Here is a 10,614-nt window from a genome sequence, read left to right as displayed (position 1 = left end):
GCATGGGACGGAGCGTTCGCGCTCCAGACGAACTGCCTTACTGAGCGCTTTAACCGCACTATGACCGATATGCTCGCCATGTACTATCGGGAACAAGAGTGGTATACTCCACGCGGCGGAAGCAAGAGAAACGGAAAACTGCGTTGTAACGCCATCTACAGGCGGCATCTGGGATCGAGACAGAAAATGCATGACCTTTATTGTCAGCAGGCATGTAGCTTGGCTCGTTTCAATGTTTCGTGCTTCAGCTCGCCAAAATTCTGCAGTTTTCCGTTGCTCCGGCTCCCGCCGCGTGGAGTATACCACTTTCGTCCCCGATAGTACGTTTCCCCAGATCATCGCGATTGAGTCGCCGCCCTCCCTATGCTTCGTTCGCGTACAACTCCTCCCTGCATGATACTGCCAGTTACCCCCCTTTTTACCTTTTATACGGTCGTAAGCCCCAATTGCCCTTGGACTCGCTGCTGCCTAGTCCTGCCGCTCCGCCATCTGAATACGCCCACGACGCCATTGCCCGTGCTGACCCCACCAGTCAACTTGGCGTCACCGCATAGTCTTTTTCCATCCTGGCTCCCTCGTCTTGCTTTGGTCCCTATCTCGCCGCGTCAGCCTCTCGGAAAAACTTTTGTCCCGTTATGTTGGCCCGTACCGTGTCCTGCACCAGGTCACCGCTGTAACTTACGGGATCGCTCCGGCCTTCCCGGAAGCCACCTTCCGCCAGCCTCAACGTGACGTTGTCCACGCCTCTTACCTGAAACCCTACACCTCGCCGTGTCCAGCTGCGCCCTCAAGTAAACCGTGGCGGTGTTTTTCCAGCCGGGGGGGCCGTGCAACGGATAATCCCTGGAAAGACGACGTAGAGGCTAGATGGTGCGCGCGCTTTATCTGGTGCTGCCTGTGGTCTGTGCTCTGTGCCCTGGTCGCCCATGCGCCTCACTAGCCTTCCGACAACGTAACAATATTACAGCACTGCATACGAGAAAAGAAGGTGAATGTAGATGCTTCGTTTATCACTATATGGCATTTCCGAAAGTACGGACCTTCGAGACTTTCGTTACTTTAGTAATAATTTTATGATCGACCCCTATTTTCTAAGCAGACCCATACTACTGTACACAGCTATACTTATCTCACTCAAGCGCGACTCTTCACACTGGGTACCGGTGCTGTGGATGAAAGCACAAAGGAATGAAGTATATATGAAACGAAAGCCGGCTGGATGTCAAGTCTTCAGCGACATTATCTGCATGCCTACGTCATGGCATTTACCTATTGCGCAAAAGAAGTGCTGCAACACAATGCTAACTTTCACTGAATATTTTCGCAAAATGCTGAATCTAGAGCAGCATTTAATAATTAAACACAAGGCAAAGGCATCCGAAAGGTTTTTGAGGTAATTCTCGTCAGAATATGAACTCTAGTTAATATATGGCAAGAATTTATTTTACATGCCTATGTTTCTGTCTCAGGGAAAGTAAACTCGGTATAAATGCTATAACTACATGATAGGAACTTAGTACATGTTCTCAGCGTTTGCTGTGCGAAAAAACTTGAGTGCATTGGCTTTTGTCGATTTAATGTTTCGTGGCACACAAATGCGCCCGCAAATAACGCTTTATTGAGACGGCAGCTCTATGGCAATAACATATATATGAAATCTCAAGGTGAACGGTCTTTTCTGCCAACTTGTAATAAAACAGCGCAAGGACACAGGACGAGAACGGAGAGAAGACACACACGGCGCTGTCCTTGTGTCCTTGCGCTGTTTTATTACAAGATGATCAACCAACTCGCCCAAACTGCCATTTTGTCTACCAAAATTAAGGCACTGAACTTTGCTGCAAGCCCTTATGCTGCTCTTTCCTGCAGCATAAGCACTAAATAAAATTTACTCAATCAAAACAAACAATTAAACTCCGATAAGCTTGCATATACCAGCACACGTAAATCAATGTAAGAAAAAGCGAAAAAAAATTAAATCTAGAAAAGGGCGCTTATGCTGCCGGATAAAAAAAAACTAAACATTCAATGGCGGAGCTTATCACCAAACCACCGCAGGAGCTCGTTTCCATGAATGTCGTTCAGTCGGCATCAAGCTGGCGTCTGCAACTTTACTACGTGGGGATCATTCCAAGAAACCGGGAAATTGCAGGCTGCAATTAAACTCTGCGAGCGGGAGCGAAAGTTGCATGGTTCTACAGAATTCTCCCACAAACTTTACTTTGCTGCAGCACGAATAGTCGCACTAAATTAAGCCTTGCAGAACTGTTCGTAGTTAAGAGTATTCAGAACAAGAACGGACTAACAACAAGGAACTAGGGTGTACTTTTGTTGAGTTTATGTGCGTGTGTGCGTATGCGGGTGTGCGCGTGTGCGTGTGTGAAGAAAGAAACGCTAACTTGGAAACATGTCCGCGTAACGTTATGTAGCAGCCAAAAGAATAAAAAAGAAACATGAAATGAAATGCTACGACGAGCGCAAATCTCCGCTGCTTTTTCCCCTTCTTGTTTTGTTTGTTTGTTTGACCGCGTATTTCTTACTCACTTCCCGGTTTTCTCGTCAAGACCGCCCCCGCGTTTGCGAAATTAAAAGCGCCTAGCACGGCCGTGGAAAGGGGTCTATCTTGCGACAGGAATTTTGCAAGGAGCAAAAAAATTAAACTTTAGAGAGCCGACGCAGAAATGTGTAATTACACCGTGGTCGTTAAAAAAGAAGGTTGTCTCAACCTAGGCTACAAGCAAAAATGTTTGTGTTTTAAAAACTGACGTCATCAAACCGGGTCACATTCGTCGTTCCTGCCAATTCCTGCCGAGTTTTGTTGCCAAAGGTTTTGTTAACGTCGCGTATATTTTTTTTTTTTGTAACATGCGCAAATGAAACTCGTTCAGTTCGGAAGATACACTGCAAGCGCCGTTTAGATAATATACCTCGCTGTTTGTATACACTATAGATATCGAAATAGCCGAACTGCTGTGTGTTCCCTTCGTAAATTAACGACGAAAGTAAACTGGTATCACAGGCGACTAGTCAGAGGTAAAAAATGCCAAGCGCACATGCCTCACGAAAGGTTCTGAACTGCCGCGGAGACCCGTACAGGTTTGCATGCACCTACGTTATCGAGCAGACAAGGATAATGAGATGAAAGGCTTATTACGACATACATACTAAATAAGCCAACAGTCAATGATAGTAGGTCCAGGTCAAGAAGGCAACCTTGCCCGCATCACTGTTGTATCGTGGGTAGCCAACAGTCACAAAGAATAAGATGGACTAAAAAAAAAGAACTAAAAATAAAGCTGCCTAGCCCGCACCAAGCTAACAGTTACAATTGGCTACTTTATACTGTCTAAACCTACGGTAAACACATAATGAACAAGGGAGGGGGAAGCCACAGGGAATTCGACAAGAGGACTTGTCTTCGTCTAGAGTAGTTTTACTACGCGGAAACAGAACATAAGGCATGTTTGGGTTGATTCGCAAACTCGCCGTCTGACAGTGGTGGTTGCAGAAAGGTGTTTGGAGTTTCGAGTGCCTCAGACAAGACCTCAAAGTCCTTGCCTAGCTCTAGGCTTTGAGTAAACCCTGTAAAAGCGCAAATTGCCTTAGCATACTTCAATACGCACAGCAACACTCTGAGGACGTTGCTGCAAAGGTGCCCAATACCATATTTATATGTGGCAATGAACGCTTGTGCATGTGTTACAGGCGCAAGTTTCTGTGGAACACGTGTCCAATGGCGTCGAATACACAGTGCAGTAAAATTAAACTCATCGCCCTTATAGACCATTTGTGTAAAGTTTGGTTTATAGTTTATGAGGTTTAATGTCCCAAAGCGCCTCAGGCTAAGAGGGACGCTGTAGTGAAGGGCTCGTGATAATTTCGACCATCTAGGAGTCTTTAACGTACTCTAACACCACACAGTACACTGGCCTCCAGTGCGTCGCCTCCATCGAAATGTGACCGCCGCGGCCGGGATCTAACCCGCGTCTTTCGGGTCAGCAACCGAGCGCCGTATCTATAGTATACTGAGCCACCACAGCGGCTTACTTGACTGAAGTGGCTAATCGGGTGTGTTGGTGCTGCATGTCTTGGTGACTGCATTATAGGACGACGGACAGAAGAGTAGAGAAGCATTAACGCTGATCTTCCAACAGTACTTTATTTTGAGTGATTAAGAGGTATATATATATATTCTCTGAGGAAAACAGCCGCTGCGATGGCTCCGTGATTATAGTGCACGGCTGCTGGCCCGAAAAACGCGGGTTCGATCCTGGCCGCGGCGTTCGCATTCCGATGGAGGCGAAATACTAGAGACCTGTGTACTGTTCGATGTCAGTGTACATTAAAGAACTCCAAGTGGTCGAAATTTCCGGAGCCCTTCACTACGGCGTCCCTGATAGCCTGAGTCGCTTTGGGGCGTTAAACCCCGCAAACCAAACCTCTGAGGCAAAGGTGTCATTTGCTCATGAGCAACAAAATGGAGCTGTTTAGCAGATATGGCAATAGAATCCAAGGTCACGCATTCCAGCCCTAATGTAGGCGATTCGTTCGGATTCAACAATCGCGTGAAACACGCGTGAAAAAATTTCACGCGTGTTCTTATCATGTACTACCACTCTCTGACCTGTCTCTGTACACCGAACTGAATGCCGGACTTCGAGAGTACTGGGATCATTGCAAAAAGGAAGTAACGTATCACGCTTGAAATAGTCGAGTACTAACGAGACGCTTCGGGCAGGAATGCGTGCTGTCGTCTTCTGTAGGCTTGTCTTATAAAGAGCTGAATTTTTTCGCGCATGCGTAGACGATGTCTCTGCCCCTAACACCACATATATGGATTTGAAGCGATCAAAATGACCTGGTCTTGAAAGTCCAGCGCTCGATCTCGTCTGCTCCTCCTCTCCTCCTGCGCTGAAGACAGCAACAAATATCGTAGGCTACTTATCCAGGCAGGTTAATCGAACTAGTAAAATGGCTTACAGGATGCTTACAACTGCAGAAAAGCTAATATATAAATTCACGCTACATTCAGCACACACGTCCGCCCAACATGCGCAGGCAGCCAGGATTGCTGCTGCGTAGAAGTTATATGGGGAAGGAGAGAACGGAACTTCGCTCATGTGCAACAAATATGACAGCTAAGGCAGGATGCGGCGTGTCTTCTCAAAAGCGTACCGTCTTCAAGACGTGGTCTATACCTGCAGCCTCTTAATCGCTGAGGGGCTTTTGTGTCGCTCTTCCCCTTATGGTGCCACGCTGGCACCTGCCCAAACTTTTGGCGCTCAGCGAACCAGGCGTGCGAAAGATGACGCAAACATACGCCAGCACCCAAAAACTCCAACGATGGGCGTTCCTGGTAGCCAACTGCCTGCGCTTATGCCAACGGAATCCGCGTATGCCAAGTTTACAGGCAGGCGACGGTCCAGGATGAGACGTGGCTGCGAGGAACCGGACTTTCTCACCGCAATCCGTCATTCTTCTGCGACAGTGGTCGCGGCCAATGTGATTTCGGCGCTACACGCAAACGCTTCTGGACGCCGCGAGCAGATGGCAGCGACAACCACGTTCTCCCCGCGAGCCCCACTCGGCGCACAGTATGGACAGTAGAGTGCTGTTGCTGCAATCGAGGCAGGCGTCCATGTCGGACATCTATATTGTGTCCTTTGTGCGACGGGCAGTGCTCCTGGTTGTATTGTGCTCGTACCTCCGCGAGCATGAATCAACGAAAAAGAGGAGCCTGTATGCGTGCGAGCAAGCCTATGGATTCCAGAAGAACCCCCAGAAATTCTGTGGGTCGGAATAAAAGCAAAGCGCAACCATTGTGAGCCGGCCAGCCTAGATCTAAATAAGGATGCTTGTCTACACTGCTTATTCTTGTTGGGTAACATGCTCGGCGCAGCAAAGCGCAATGGCGTCTGCTGTGCGCCACTATATCTCATTATGCACAGGATGCAGTCTAGCTCACGACAACCGCAGCATCTTTGCCTACCCCGAGCGGACAAACTAACTTCATTGCTGGCAAGACAAAAAGGCATCACTAACCCGAAAAAGTAAGGTCGAAGTTGACAATCTACTGTCACTCAAAGTTTTAAATAAGAAGCGCACCTGAGCAAATAAAACGCTAGACGGCTCACAGTTCACTGATCAGCTTCACAGAATGCGACTGAGCAGGTCGCTGCACTGAAAACAGAAAATTTCACGTTGACGAATTTACACACAGCAACAAGGCAGCGACGCAGAGGAGACGCTTAAATCATACAGGCGTTCGTTACGAAGTGATTTTATTATGAAAAAATAACTCATGTCTAGTTCTTTTTTTGTGTGCGCCTTTTGGATGTGAAAGCGTGCTTGCCTTCTCAAATAAAATCGGCTGGTAGTCAGCGCCTGTATGTAATTTCGTGATGCCCAACCAACTAGACTATGTCAAAATCTGATTCACGTCAACGCAAATCGCAATCATTTTGCAACGACCTACCGCAGGCACCTGTACTTTCGTTTGTTAACTCAGAAGTTAAATAGCGTAGCTTACAACTTTTCTATCAAATTGCTCAAAAGTTGCCAAGTATAAAAAACGAGTGTCATGTCACTTTTATAAATACTTGTGTTTTGAGCACTATCAGTGAACACCCAAAGCGCGGTTTCTTTTCGTGTGTTATGATCAGTTGCCGTGAATGCGGCTCGGTTACGATACTGCCTCCTGAAAAACTGGGAACCTTTTTGTTTTTCTTTGAGGTCCTCTGAACTTCAGCGATTCTCACCCATTAGTGCACTGAGAAAGGTTACGAAAGATCTTTCATTAACTGAAATGCATGGTTTCCTTGAAATGCGCCCCCGAGGCGCCTTATTGTGAAATAAACAGGTGAAAAATACTGCTATAGAGATGATTCTTGGCAACATTGCATTGGCTTCATCGTAGCGAAATTCGCCGATGATGTCCCAAAGCTTGACATCGTCTCGCTAAGCAAATTGTGAGTGAATGCGTAAGCATCTCCATTGCCATTTTTTTCTTTCACATGCTCCATACAGGCATCGCGTATGTCAATCTTAAAACAGCTTTGCTGCCAAAGGACATCGTACACCGACCTCGGGCCCGACCACTCCTATAATGACGGAAATAATGTTTTATTTCTTATTTTATTGCAAAAAAAAAGGATTCAGAACCGAATGAGAGAAAACACGAATGAAATATGAAGCGCTCAGCTCTTCGAATGACAACGATTCCTTTTTCTAGGAGGTAATTGCCGTGAAATGAGTTGGAAAAGACCGAGGAGAAAGAAGTAAATAAGAATTTCGTATTAGCACGGAGCAAAGTAGCAAGTAGAAGCAGCATTATGTAACGGTAGAAACATAAAGAACATAATTAATATATATATATATATATATATATATATGTATATATATATATATATATATATATATATATATACATATATATATATGTATATATATATATATATATATAGAGAGAGAGAGAGAGAGAGAGAGAGAGAGAAATTCCCACGCATGCACGTGCGCGCAGGAAAAAAAATTATTGAAATCAACATAATCACGGGAAAGCCAAGAACCCATCAGACCAGTGCTGCAAGAGGCGCATTGCAGAATTTCGGCGGCAGCTTATTATTACGAAGCGGAAGTCTGAAGTGTGACCTAGCTCTTTTGACCTTTTGGGATCGATTCCGCAGTAAAGTGCCAAAGGAGAATACACACAGCTCACAGCAGTGAATGATGTTACAGCTCCACCGGCTAATTCGTTGGTTGCTTCATTCATGTGCCATTTGTTGTCGGTTGCCCTCACTGCAGAGATTTACGCAGGAGAACAAGTAATAAAGCTAGAAACGAAAGGTCTGAAAGTTACTCACCAGAAGTAGCGCGCATATAGGCACGAACTCGTAAAACAAAAGAAAACACACACACACACACACACGCACGCACGCACGCACACACACACACACACACACACACACACACACGAAAATGTGAAGGGCCTTTCTTACAGAAAATTATTACGCAACATATCATTGCATTGGAAACTGTGCAACGCAATAATAAAACATGAACTCAGCCTTGCATTATAAGAGGAAAGGTAGCTTCGAACGGTATTATTTGCAATATATAGAATAACACTAACTTCACCTCTGTGATTTATGCGAAAGTAACCACGAGTCGGAACGAGCTACTCATTGCGCGTGGACTCAAGACGGCATTTGTGTGTGTGTGTGTGTGTGTGTGTGTGTGTGTGTGTGTGTGTGTGTGTGTGTGTGTGTGTGTGTGTGTGTGTGTGTGTGTGTGTGTGTGTGTGTGTGTGTGTGTGTGTGTGTGTGTGTGTGTGTGTGTGTGTGTGTGTGTGTGTGTGTGTGTGTGTGTGTGTGTGTGTGTGTGTGTGTGTGTGTGTGTGTGTGTGTGTGTGTGTGTGTGTGTGTGTGTGTGTGTGTGTGTGTGTGTGTGTGTGTGTGTGTGTGTGTGTGTGTGTGTGTGTGTGTGTGTGTGTGTGTGTGTGTGTGTGTGTGTGTGTGTGTGTGTGTGTGTGTGTGTGTGTGTGTGTGTGTGTGTGTGTGTGTGTGTGTGTGTGTGTGTGTGTGTGTGTGTGTGTGTGTGTGTGTGTGTGTGTGTGTGTGTGTGTGTGTGTGTGTGTGTGTGTGTGTGTGTGTGTGTGTGTGTGTGTGTGTGTGTGTGTGTGTGTGTGTGTGTGTGTGTGTGTGTGTGTGTGTGTGTGTGTGTGTGTGTGTGTGTGTGTGTGTGTGTGTGTGTGTGTGTGTGTGTGTGTGTGTGTGTGTGTGTGTGTGTGTGTGTGTGTGTGTGTGTGTGTGTGTGTGTGTGTGTGTGTGTGTGTGTGTGTGTGTGTGTGTGTGTGTGTGTGTGTGTGTGTGTGTGTGTGTGTGTGTGTGTGTGTGTGTGTGTGTGTGTGTGTGTGTGTGTGTGTGTGTGTGTGTGTGTGTGTGTGTGTGTGTGTGTGTGTGTGTGTGTGTGTGTGTGTGTGTGTGTGTGTGTGTGTGTGTGTGTGTGTGTGTGTGTGTGTGTGTGTGTGTGTGTGTGTGTGTGTGTGTGTGTGTGTGTGTGTGTGTGTGTGTGTGTGTGTGTGTGTGTGTGTGTGTGTGTGTGTGTGTGTGTGTGTGTGTGTGTGTGTGTGTGTGTGTGTGTGTGTGTGTGTGTGTGTGTGTGTGTGTGTGTGTGTGTGTGTGTGTGTGTGTGTGTGTGTGTGTGTGTGTGTGTGTGTGTGTGTGTGTGTGTGTGTGTGTGTGTGTGTGTGTGTGTGTGTGTGTGTGTGTGTGTGTGTGTGTGTGTGTGTGTGTGTGTGTGTGTGTGTGTGTGTGTGTGTGTGTGTGTGTGTGTGTGTGTGTGTGTGTGTGTGTGTGTGTGTGTGTGTGTGTGTGTGTGTGTGTGTGTGTGTGTGTGTGTGTGTGTGTGTGTGAGAGAGAGAGAGAGAGAGGGAAAGGCACAGGCGTTCAGTGTAACGTCCCGTTGCAGGGAGCATCAGGCATAAGGTAGATTTCGTGGTGGGTGCGCCAGCCATGTACTATCAGGCAGAAAATCAAACGCGGAAACCACGAATGGCACAAAATGATCCTTCGCCTGACGCAGGCGCCACCCCCAAACACCATCACGGTACCTGTTCACACCACACCACCTCACTCTTGAAAACTATTCAAGAAACTGTACAAAGGCAGGTGTAACGATTCATGTGCCACTTACGAAGCCACGTTACTCAGGAACCGACTTTAGCAACTTTAGCAGTAACAACTGTTTTCCTTCCGTTGAACATGTTGAATTTTAGTTTACTTTAGGAATGTTGCGCCACATTTGCGTGCAGCGGCGCCCCGTGGAGGGGCAAAGTTCCTTCGCGTGAAAATTCAAGCCCCCTTCGTAATTCACGTCCGGGCGATCACATACTGCGCGAATGAAAACGTATTGATCCTATTGGCAAGATGGCGTGATTACAAAGGCATCTGGCAAGACGCCTATGAACTTCTCACGATTAATCAACGACTGCTCGCACGCATCCTCGCCCCAACCTATGCTATCGCTCTCTTCTCGAGTCACGCGACGGGGCACAGTACCGTCGAGACATGGAGCGAAGGGGCAGGCGTGTGCCTTTTTCGCGCTACCTGGAGCCCTGTTTGCAGCGGGGCTTCAGTTGCCGGTGACGCAGTTTGTTTCAAGCATTGGTGCGCCAGTTGGCATTTTCCCAGTGCTCAAGGAGGGGGAGAAGAAAGTCGGCGGATCAACCATTACGATTCTCAGGACTTTGTAAATCACATTATTCCTAACTTTTTTACTTGCTACAGTAAGATGGTGTTTCACCTGGCGCTGACAGCTGTCATTAGAAAAGATAACACGGTAGAGAGAAACCAAACCGTTCCTTCTGTGCGTAATTCCTAGCTCTGATGAATGCCAAGAATACGAGACAAGAGATCAAAGGCTGAAAACTCACTATTCAAGTTTTCTTGCTCGCAGTTTTACGGCTACCAACAGTTACAAGAATCAAGCTCTCCATCTCATTTCAAACCGAAAGTGGAATCTCTTACAACGCTGTACTTCGAAAAACTTCAGCGCTCAGCGACGAAAACCGAAGCTCGGCGCATGACTAACACGTAAACTCCTTCCGGTGGGCTTTGC

Source organism: Amblyomma mixtum, chromosome 3 (genome assembly GCF_055824585.1).
Source record: "Amblyomma mixtum isolate Tamu chromosome 3, ASM5582458v1, whole genome shotgun sequence".
Lineage (NCBI taxonomy): Eukaryota > Metazoa > Arthropoda > Arachnida > Ixodida > Ixodidae > Amblyomma > Amblyomma mixtum.
The sequence above is the reverse complement of the archived record's forward strand: the minus strand, read 5'-3'. Positions refer to the sequence as shown.